This window comes from Periplaneta americana, chromosome 2 (genome assembly GCF_040183065.1).
Source record: "Periplaneta americana isolate PAMFEO1 chromosome 2, P.americana_PAMFEO1_priV1, whole genome shotgun sequence".
Lineage (NCBI taxonomy): Eukaryota > Metazoa > Arthropoda > Insecta > Blattodea > Blattidae > Periplaneta > Periplaneta americana.
The window spans coordinates 12,469,751-12,481,468 of record NC_091118.1 but is presented as its reverse complement, the minus strand read 5'-3'; the positions used below and the strand labels follow the sequence as shown (position 1 = coordinate 12,481,468).

At 34.8% G+C, this 11,718-nt stretch overlaps 1 protein-coding gene across 1 annotated transcript in view; it reads right to left on the bottom strand.

Annotated features, from left to right (window-relative positions):
* Window positions 1–4,196, bottom strand: part of LOC138713387 (uncharacterized) — a 20,586-nt gene extending 16,390 nt beyond the window's left edge. The window contains exon 1 of the mRNA XM_069845467.1: window positions 3,988–4,196. The gene's annotated coding sequence lies outside the window, so the exon portion shown is untranslated. The remainder of the gene's footprint in view (window positions 1–3,987) is intronic.
* Window positions 4,197–11,718: the final 7,522 nt, after the last annotated feature.

The window sequence follows — 11,718 nt, the reverse complement described above, 5'->3', positions numbered from 1 at the left end:
GATATTTAGATTTTTAACGAATTAGCCTAGTTCTTATTTATAAGGATTGTGAATATGATTGAACGTGAAGTAAATGCATTGCAATTTATATGTTGTAGGTATATTATAAGTGATTAGTGATTACTTCCTCTTAACTTCTTTATTAAATACAGGGCCCATACCATAATTCTGGCTTACTTTTAAAGATCGTAACTGTGTTTGAGAAAATTGTACAAGCGAGCAAAATAACTTCTTATTCTTTTCACTAGCCGTACCCGTGCGCTCCGCTGCACCCGTTAGAAATAAATATACAGTAATTACATAATTAAAATAGGACATTTGATCCAGGGAACATTCGTGTTTGATAGAAGGATAAATCGTTTAATATCTTACTTAATTTAAATTGTATTTTAAATATTAAAATGCGATCATTTTGATCCAGAGACCACTCATTTGGTGCAATGACAATTCCTTTAACATGTTTCTTAATTGTTCTTACCAATTATTTTTGGAAAAGCGAAAATTAACAGAAAAATTTTGGCTACAGATTTATTATTATGTTTATATTATATTTATATTATGAAAAAGTGTGTTGATAACAAATGTACTCGAATTAGAAAGTTTTTAATTTGTTGTGGGAGCTCTTGAATCTCAGGAGGAACAACTTTTACAACAGCGCAACATAATCTGCTTGGCTCATTACCCAATTTTTTTTGCATTGCATTTATTGCATATGTATTTTATTCAATTGAGCATAGTTAAAATTTGAATTATAAAATAATGGATTGCTAAGCTAACGTACTATTACTGCATACTAAATCAATACACTCTCGTTGTTCGTTAATTCTCTGAGATAAAAATGAATATGTTCATAAACATTATTATAAGAAATGCAGGAAATGAATATACAGAATAACCTATCAAGTTTTCTGTGCATAAGAAGCTATTTTAATCTTACCTGTCCTCAACTCACTCACAAGTTACTGTAATAACATTATAGCATTATGTCCATCCAGAGAAACTGCACTTTCCAATGATGAAATAATAATTAATTATACAAATCGGTTAATTTAGCTTCTGATATTACTTCATACAAGCACAGAAACATTGTCTGTAGGCTATATTTCATAGCTTTCGATTGTTGTGTCCAAGGCCCCTTATATACGAAGTCATTTGTTTTTTATTTCAATACACCGCCTTAAATGGCAGTTATTTTAATTTTAAAACTCATTTATCTCATTAAATATCAGTCCTATCAAAATTTTTCAGAGAATAAAACTTATCAAAAATAATTTTTAAAGAAACTTTTGTTATGTAACATTTTTCACAAAAATCAATAATAAGCGAGATATTTCGATTTATTTAATTCAGGCCCCCTTATAACGCCCCTTTTAAATAACGTATTTTGAATGCCATATAGCCTAAAATCTAAGTTACAACGAACTTAATTTATATTCCAATTTTCATCGAAATCGGTTCAGCCATTATCGCGTGAAAAGGTAACAAACATACAGACAGACAGACATACAAACAAAAATTTCAAAAAAGCGATTTTCGGTTTCAGGGTGGTTAATTATATATGTTAGGACCAATTATTTTTGGAAAATCGAAAATTACCAGAAAAATTTCGGCTACAGATTTATTATTAGTATAGATGTACCTACAAATAACTGTTAATCATTTTCTATTTATAAAATATAGAAACATTTGTACACTCACGAGGAAGCAATATAAGATTATGTGAGAAATGAAACCAATATAATTAATTATTGTTGAGGACATGAAATTGCTGCTAGCGCGCTTTGAGTTCATAGAAACAAAACTGAATGTTATGCAAATCTGGCTTTCAGATTGTAGCTCCCTGTAAAGCAGGTTTGAATAACTTAAAGGAAAAATTCGTTACTGGAGGTACGTTAACAGGAAGCCACAATTTAAAGTCACACAGAATTTGTGTGCACTCAAAGTTGAGTTCTGGCGTCTTGTCAGCTCATGTGAGTTGTGTGGATATAAAAGAAAAAATTGTGACGGTGTCGTGTATAGTTCCTGGAATAGCTCAGTTGGTAGAGCGTTCGCGCGCTAAGCGAAGGGTCCCGGGATCGATACCCGGCCCCTTGAAATTATTCAAAAACTGAATGTTATTTAAACACCTGCGACAATGAAAACACTTGTCACATCATGTGATTTCGAGAGATGGTTCTCGGCATTTAAACTAATTCCGACAGATCAGAGAAGAAGTTTCACAGTAGAGAGCCTTACGTGAACGGCAAGGGAAGTTTAAAATAAAGTTGGAAACATAGAAAGTTAAAATTGTACCAATTAAAATATCTGTGTAAAATTAATAATTAATTATTAATACATTTACAGAAAAAAGAGAAGTTTAAAAAAATTATGCTAACTTTAAATTAAGTATTTTCATACGCATCGTATTATTAAACCAAGTAAACCTGATGGCCTTATCTCTACCAGGTTAAATAAATAAATAAATAAATAAATAAATAAATAAATAAATAAATAAATAAATAAATAAATAAATAAATAAATAAATAACTAAATAAATGTCACGTAATCTATGGCGAATTCTCGACCTCATCTCACCAAATATATCGCTATCACCAATTTCATCGACGCTAAATAACCTCGTAGTTAATACAGCGTCATTAAATAACCAAGTAAAAATAATGAGGATGTATGGCCAAAATTAAATGAAAATGTCTCAAAAATGTCCGAAAAAAGACAAAAGATGCTCTTATGAGTTGAAACAGGCAAAAAATGCAAAAAAATGCCCTAACAAATATGTCTGAAAACACTCAGTTTATCACATAACATATAAATACTAAAGCGGCTATGTTTCTGGCTTACTAGAAAAAAAAGATGCAATTTCATCAAAATCCTAGCTCTATTACTTACTTACTTACTTACAAATGGCTTTTAAGGAACCCGAAGTTTCATTGCCGCCCTCACATAAGCCCGCTATCGGTCCCTATTCTGAGCAAGATCAATCCAGTCTCTATCATCATATCCCACCTCTCTCAAATCCATTTTAATATTATCTTCCCATCTACGTCTCGGTCTCCCCAAAGGTCTTTTTTCCTCCGGCCTCCCAAATAACACTCTATATGCATTTCTGGATTCGCCCACACGTGCTACATGCCCTGCCCATCTCAAACTTCTGGATTTAATGTTCCTAATTATGTCAGGTGAAGAATACAATGCGTGCAGTTCTGTGTTGTGTAACTTTCTCCATTCTCCTGTAACTTCATCCCGCTTAGCCCCACATATTTTCCTAAGCACCTTATTCTCAAATACCCTTAACCTATGTTCCTCTCTCAGAGTGAGAGCCTAAGTTTCACAACCATACAGAACAACCGATAATATAACTGTTTTATAAATTCTAACTTTCAGATTTTTTGCTAGTAGTTGATGACCTATAAATCATGAAAAAAATGTCCTAAAAACAATGCATTTATGACCTAAAAATCTAAAAAAAAATGCCCTTATAAATTCCCTAAAAATTGATCTTACATAATTGACTTAGTAGGAAAAGAGATTTTGTACTACTTAAAATTTAGGGCACTAGTAATTAAATTAAATTCTAGTACCAACATTTAGGCTTATTTAATTTTAAATAATTTTTCTACGTAGTACACTTTAATTAATTGTTTTACCTGATGTAGTTTCCATGTAATCCACCACAAGGCCACTCTTATCCGTAATTAGCACATAGCCTATAGAGGAGTCTATATTGAAGGGGTGGTTGGTCTGATCCATTATATGGGGGTATACACCGTTAAAATGGAAAATAATAATAATAATAATAATAATAATAATAATAATAATAATAATAATAATAATAATAATAATAATAATAATAATAATAAGCCATGGAACGGAAGAAATAACATTTTCAATTACATACATATCCAAGAAAACAAATGACATACAAATTAAAAAAAAAAAAACAAACAAACAAATAAATGAAATGCGTATCCAAGAAAACAAATGACATACCAGCTGACAAACTAGATGATGTGTCGTCTGCAGAAAATCCATGTCTGATATCGCTCTCATTTCCAGTGTCAAGATCAGGAGTTTAATCAAGAAATTAGACAACAGGAAGCTGCGTGTAACGTGAGCACAAGATATCACTTCCTGCGTGAAAACTTCCTTGTGTCGCGCCGCATTCATGAGCGTGTGAATCCACATGTGACGGGACAGCAGTAAGCAGAAAATGGCGTCACGGGATCCTCCATTTTCTTGGAAATATGAAGGTAGGAACAGGAAAGATAGAATTCCACGAAGAAATCATTTCTATTTTTTTGCTTTTTCCTCTAGATCAGCGTTCCTTAGAGTGAGTTCCAGGAATTCCGCTAATCCTGAAAAGATCTAAGGTTTATTTTATACTCAGAATATAATATAATATGCATACAGTGTTGACAACTCGACTGTTAAAAAAACATTAGCTATAAAACAGTGCATAAGTCGCTAAACTGCTATTTTATCAACAGTAATCTCACTAGACGATTTGATTTATCTGGAGAAAATCAAAACTCGAGTGGGACTTAATTGACTATTACACGATTAGAAGAAAGTATATAAAGATTAGAAGTAACGAAGTACTCCAATACAATAAAATATTAATTGACTTACGAAAATACAACTGTCTTCAAATGTATTATTGTACCATCTCAACATTACAAATATTTTATACACGATGGCAATGTTACTAGTCAAGAAGGCTTTGTTGATTCAGTTTCATTTTTATTAAAAAGCAACATTCCACTTCAATTATCCGGATCCCAGTAATCAACGTCACTTGACAGATGATTTTCAATAAATCTTAATATTAAACAATCTCTGATACGTGACTATCCATAATATCATATAGCAGAAGCTATAACATAACCTAACTAATATACACAAGTGTTAGAAAAGTTTTAATTAACGACGATGACATAAAAAATAAACATGAATAATTTTAAAAGGAATAATTATTGAATGTACAATTTTCAAATTTGAATGTGGTTGGTGGTTCAATTGATGTTATATTGGACGTGTGCGTAATAGAAGTGGAACTCGTTGATTTAGGCCTACATGGTGTATTCAACTTATTCAGGATTTCCGAATGAATAATTTTAAAAGGAATAATTATTGAATGTACAATTTTCAAATTTGAAAGTGGTTGGTGGTTCAATTGATGTTATATTGGACGTGTGCCTAATAGAAGTGGAACTCGTTGATTTAGGCCTACATGGTGTATTCAACTTATTCAGAATGAATAATTTTAAAAGGAATAATTATTGAATGTACAATTTTCAAATTTGAATGTGGTTGGTGGTTCAATTGATGTTATATATATATATATTTTTTTTGACGTCCAGACCAGCGCAGTTTCAAATGTTGGCAAACAAAGAAACAAATGCTAGGGACGCGATAAAATTAAACAAATGCTAGGAACGCGATAAAATTGTGCGATAAGCAGCTATGATTGGTTGAAATACGTCCTTTCGCACCGTTTTATTGGTCAAAAGTAGTATGACGTAGTAAGAGTGTAATAGTCGACAGTAATCTCACTAGAGCAGCCGTGGCGAGAAAGTGACTCGCGAGACATTGTGGCTCGCAGTGATAGCTGTACATTTCGCTTGCTTCTAACCTCCCCCAAGCCCCACCCTCTCACTCACTGGAGTCAAACTCCGTTCCATTTGTATTTGTCTCTGACCTGCGAGTGGCATATGTCTCTCTCGAAACCATGTACGGAAGTTCCAAGTAGGATGGGAGGACGCATTTTTTTGCTGTCAATATGATGGGAATATTAAATGTATGATTTGTTCACAAGTATTACGAGGAAAACGGTTGTATAACATAAAACGGCATTATACTACATGTTACTGATGAAACATTAAAAGGTTAAGTGTTATTGTTGTTATCATCATCATCATCATCATCATCATCATCATCATCATCATCATCTCTGTACGTCGACCCTTTTTCAGCAGATGTACGAATAATGCGGTTCGCTCTTCAATTTTAACTCACAGATTTACAATGTGATGTCAAATGAAAGCTAGATGTAAGGACTTGACAAATGTTGAACTTTTCAAATCTTTGCCAAAAATAAATATCCGAAGTTTCGTTTTTTCGCTTGTTCTGTTAAAACCATGTTCGCTACAACTTACGTTTGTGAAAAATTATTTTCAACAGTGAAAATAGTAAAAACCTAATTTAGATCACGACTGACAGACAAATACCTTCGTGATCAACTACGACTGGCAGTAAGTGACATAATTCCTGATTTTGAAACTCTGTCGCAGAGACATTCTGAAGACAGTTAATTTTAGGTTGTGATATTGTTCATTTATTGTTCATTTCTTTCTTCGTGACACGTACTAAACATTAGCTTGCAGCCTTGTACTGTATAAAATTATATTTAAGTGCCTGACGTAACGGAAATAGAAATCCGTTAATAAGTCAGACAGTTGCTTCACTTCCCCTTCGGGTGTCCGCGAGTGGACTCTAGATAACCGGGAAAGGAAAATAAAAACAAAAACGTCAGTAAGTAGCATGCAGTATTACTGATACTAAAAAAAGTGGTTTTAGTCATACCGTGTATCTCAGTACAGCAACAAGTCCTAGGCCCAAGCCTATTATTGCTAGAGGCTACCGATTCAGTTTCCACGGTAAAGAACATTTACAGTTGAAAACGGCGTTATAACATTTGCACCACCACCACCACCACCACCACCACCACCACCACCACCACCACCACTGTTACTGCTGTGTCTGTGAATCATGGAACATCCCTGTGCTCTGCCTCCTTCACAATAGCCACAGTCGGTCCTGGAATTCTTTGCACAAGACGTCAGGAATAGTCGAGGTCTGAAAGTTTTAAATCTCTGCTGCTGAAAAACAGTAGCTCTGAATAAAACTAGTACCTTGTGAAATAAAAGATATAAATTATAATTTCCTTTATTTCCATCCAGTAATCTCTGCTTATATTTCTATATTAATTCCACATAACACTCTTCCATGACTCTTTCGAACTTTTATTTTGTCTAATAATAATAATAATAATAATAATAATAATAATAATAATAATAATAATAATAATAATAATAATAATAGTAATAGTAATAATAATGGTAATAATAATAGTAATAATAATAATAGTAATAATAATAATAATTTATTTATTTATTCGTTTATTTATTTATTTATTTATTTATTTATTTATTTATTTATTTATTTACTTATTTACTTACTTACTTATTTTTTTATTTATTTATTTATTTATTTACTTATGTGCTGGACAACAGCCATTGGCCAATAAAAGTCCAGCACAGTGATACAATTAATACATTAAAATGAACAACTATGGTACAAATTAAATACTTGGGTCAACAAAAAATAAAGAACATAGAATACAATAATTAATTTGCAAGAATTAATACTAAAAAATATTACAGAAAGGAGTTGATTCTTACTACCAATTTGTGTATAAGGATTAAGCAAATAATATTAGCAAAGACATTGCCATATTCTAATATTTCTAAACATTGTTAATAATAATAGTTATAATAATCATAGTAATAATAATAATAATAATAACAATAATAATAATAGTAATAATAATATTAATAGTAATGGTAATAATAATAGTAATAATAATAGTAATAATAATAATAGTAATAGTAATAATAATAATAATAATAATTCTCTTATTAATTGATACTTGCAATTGTTTATTTAGGTTAATGTTCCTGTCCAGCTATTTTTATGTCACTTGTTTTCATTGTCTTCATGTAATTTTGTGTGACGTATTCTTAAATAAGCTAGGCCTACTCATTTATGGTATTTAGTGTAAAGTTTTTACAACCAGTTGCAGATAAGGTCTAATGGCAGGGATGTCAAAGCGCCTGTATTACGTGCTAATACCGCAAGCAATATAAATCAAGTAAGGTTCACTTCTAGCAAGATAAAGTACAATCATCTATTTAAGGAAATGTTGTGCGGGTTGCTGAGAGCACGCGGTGCAGGCGCTTATACATCACTGCCTTATGGCCTAACTCTGAAAGAGAAAATAAAGCTTAACACTTCCTCCCACAATACTGCCCATGTTACGCTTACAAATTATTATTATTCTGTTGTATAGTATGCCACAGAGCGTTCAATAAAATTATCCAGTATACCATGACTAGTGCAGTTTATGCAACGTTTCATTTCCCCAAATATGAAGTATAACTTACAGAAAGCATTGGGCTATACTTTGAGAGTGTTGCGGGCTGCATACAAACTTCAGAGAAAGGTTAGTTCTGGCATCCTGACCGTCTCAAATTCAATTTGTGTATTCCTGCTTGAACAGATAGCCTATATGTAAAGTATTGGGCTATGTTTTGAGAGTTTAATTAACAGGACCACTGATAGACAATTGCTACTTCAACCATACTGTCCGCATCAAATAACTAAAACAATTGAGTGGAAGATATGAAAATATTCCCCACTTTGGTTATGCTTAAATTTTCAATGGACGAAATATACAAAGAAGTAGTCCGACTGCACAAAGGTTCACTGAATGCATTTAAGAACGAATAATTTTAAAATTTGTACATATTAATTTTTTATCTCATCAATATTACTGAAAATTGCCTTTCATAAAAATATAACGTAATAAAAACATTAATGTATTACATAATATGTTGTAGATGCATTTATCCAGTACAGTTTATATTCAAAAAGAAATAATTATTGAAACCATCAATGAAGTTATATTTTGAAGATTTGTGACGGTGTCGTGTATAGTTCCTGGGGTAGCTCAGTCCGTAGAGCATTCGTGCGCTAGTTGAAGGGTCCTGGGATCGATAGCAGGCCTCGGAACAACTATTCCCTGAAAATTATTCAAGCCTCCTTCACAGGGAGCTTCTACCTGAAAGCCAGATTTGCAGAAGTTATATTTTGTCCCTCTGTAAGCACTGACACTCTGAAGTTTAAGATCGTCCAACATTTATTAACTTTTAAAGTTACTTTTGTTTAAGCGTATGGAACAGTTGTATGTACATGTAAGGGCAATATATTCGTTATTTTCAGCCATTTTTACGTAATAAAAGTCCGTCTTTCATTAATAACGAAACTGAATATACCAAAATTTTATTTTTCTCTGCATAAGAACTCCTCATCTTGCGACAAATTAACATTAACTATTCAAACAAGAAGATGCCTCTGAATAATATATCACCGTATGAAATCAAAACGAGTAAAAATCTAACTCTGGCTCACAGTCTTTGTATGCCAAGGCAAATTGATTTCTAAGAAAGATTTTAATTCCTAGGTATTTGTATGTCAGTATTTAATACTCGTCTAGCTATAAAATGGTCATCTTATTTTTCAACTATTCGCATAAAAGAAGGAAATAACAATATGCAAGAAAAGAAGAAGTGTACACGTTCGCATCTTTTATTGTATCGGTATTTGAACGCACTCGCAGCTTGGCTATTGTCGTGGCGACGTCATCAACAATGCTCAACAGACAGGACGTGGGGGTCGTTTCCCTGGAAACACTTGGGATTGCGATTTCGAACTATCAAAATGTCGAAAATATTCCGATCCCTCAAGCTCCAATCTCTCAAGAATGCGTTCTGGGGAGGACCTGCGGTTGTGCAAGCACCATCGCGGATTTCGTGGGGGATGCCAGATTTGGTAAGAACCGTGGGTATCGTTGGGACTGTGGGGTTGGGGGGATATTACCTATGGAACCGTCTACCGGAGAGAAGTGATGCCTCCACGTCCCCTGATCGTGTTCCTCCGCCGTCTCCGCCTTCACAGTCACCACACGCACACTCCCGTTATTGCACACATTTTCCATACTTTTACGCACCCCCCTGCACACCAACACGCCCACCACCAGTGACACTACAGTCACCCCCCTCATCCCCACCTCCATCTTCACCCACACCACCGCCACCCCCGCCGCCCCGCCCTATTCTCAAAAAGGGTACACGAGAAGAACAGGGCGCCGACCGTCCGCGCAAGAGGGTGACGATTGTACTTCCTCCCGAGGTTCATGAGATACCTCGGGAGGTAGACAAGCCGTCACCCTCTATGCGGGCGGCAATGGCAGACAGACCGTCCACCCCACAACGTACAGACAGAATTCCTCCCTGGTCAAGTCGTCAAAGGCAGCAGGAAGCGAGGCGCTCCTCCCCGAGGGAGAGCGCCCCGCAGCCTGCTACAAAGCCCAGTACGGGCAGAGTCGCCAGCCAGCAGACTCCGGGGGGCTCTGCCTCGCAGCCTGCTGGCGCGTCCAGTACGGGCAGACGCGACTTCAACCAAGGCATGACAGAGGAGCAACACGAGGCTTTGTACAGAAGATATTTGGCATCTAATCCTACCAAGGAGCAATTAGAATTCTATGAAAAGGTCCTTAGAAATTACGGGACGGAGCGTAGACACAGGGACGGAGGGGATTAGGGCAAAACTTGCACGGCCGCGGTCCTCGTAGGGCTCGTCGCCAAGACAATTAAGGTAAGTCGAGAATCTGCTTCATTACTATTACCATTATTCTTAGTGTTCTAGTGTGTAGGATAGGTTAGGTTATTGTAGTTATAGTTTTTGATATTTATAGTATACAATCAGTGCATTATATCATCATTCATATTTATACAGCAAAAATTAAATTCTTGTTCTAATCATATTTTAGTAAATCTCTTTCGCCATTTTATACAAAATTTCTAGTAATTTCTGGTTCACATTCTGGCATTATATTACCACCTTCATCTCATTCATACGCTAAATAAACATCGCAGTTTGTAAAGGGTCATACAGGTAAGGACACTTACCACCTGCATTTAGGTATTATGATTTAGAAAAGTGATGCAGTCTCATAATACGAGTAAGAATACAAAATAAATACTTCCTCAGTAAATCGACGAAAGAATAATCACAAGGAAAGTACTTGTGTCAAATTTCTGACAGTGCTGCACATACTTTGAGGTCACAGACTCATCGTGGAAATTGAAGATAGCACTTCAAAAATAGCATTAAACTATGAAGCGATTAAAACAACGCTACTATAAACATGCTATCACTAATAGCCAATTACTCACATACAGCGTAATCAGTATTAAGAAAACAAGTCTTAGACTATGCATCGACTTACTGAGTCAAAGATTGGAAAGGAGAAAAGCCAAATAACGCCACAGGTTCTAATATCGCCTTCATATTGCAAGAACTGAGCAACTCACTGCAGTGGAAGAACCAAATCATAGATCATTCCAATGCAACACCATCAAAAACAGGCGAACATGTCTCACAGTTGGCCAGCTATTAATGGCCGAAGAAAACAAATTATGACTACGGTAGGGCCTACTTCAGAATCCAGCTGTAAGTGATTCACGAGTCGTAACCAGCAAATATGCAAACACGTACCAATTACGCATGTCACATGGCAAGGTCCTTCATTGTATTAAACGGATCAAATGAACGGTACAGTCTTTTCTAAAATTAATTTGCTATAGAACAATTTAATTCACTGCTCAAATGATGCAATAAATAAACAAACCGAAGTCACGTTGGAAGAAGGTACTTCCAAATATGCGAGTAGTCACGCATGTTGAATGACAAAATGAATTCCTCAGTGAAGAGTTACAACTGAACAAAGTAGTCAGTAAACGCAATTCCATTACAGGCCAAATCGGCCCAGAGGGTCGCGGGACGTTAAGGCTCCAGCTATACAATCGGCATTAATGGCAG